A 400-nucleotide genomic window follows, 5' to 3' on the forward strand; every position below is an offset into this window, starting at 1 on the left:
CATTCGTCCGAAGCTGTGCAGTGATGGAGCCAGGACCGTCATCTCCGCTTTCGATGGGCCCTTCCCATTGGTGTAACCCGGACGCAGAGCAAACCCCATATGCCCCTCTACACAGCACACACACGCCCCACCTCGCACACCGCACATCACACACACACACACACACCCTGACGCACAACAGACACACACATGAACGGAGGGGAAAGGGTTGGGAAGAAATTTTTATCTCCTGTTTCAAGAAAAACACCAAAAGTAGTGTTGAAGGAAAAGCCAGCAGCCCGCGGGCTCCACGGTTTTTGTTTCGATTCGCTCGTTCCACACTCTCCGGGTTCAGGCCCCTTAAGGAACACACCGCGCGCCGAGCGCGAACGCCGGCAACCCGCTTGCGAGCACCTCCCCC

This window comes from Neophocaena asiaeorientalis, unplaced genomic scaffold (genome assembly GCF_003031525.2).
Source record: "Neophocaena asiaeorientalis asiaeorientalis breed wild unplaced genomic scaffold, Neophocaena_asiaeorientalis_V1.1 scaffold242, whole genome shotgun sequence".
Lineage (NCBI taxonomy): Eukaryota > Metazoa > Chordata > Mammalia > Artiodactyla > Phocoenidae > Neophocaena > Neophocaena asiaeorientalis.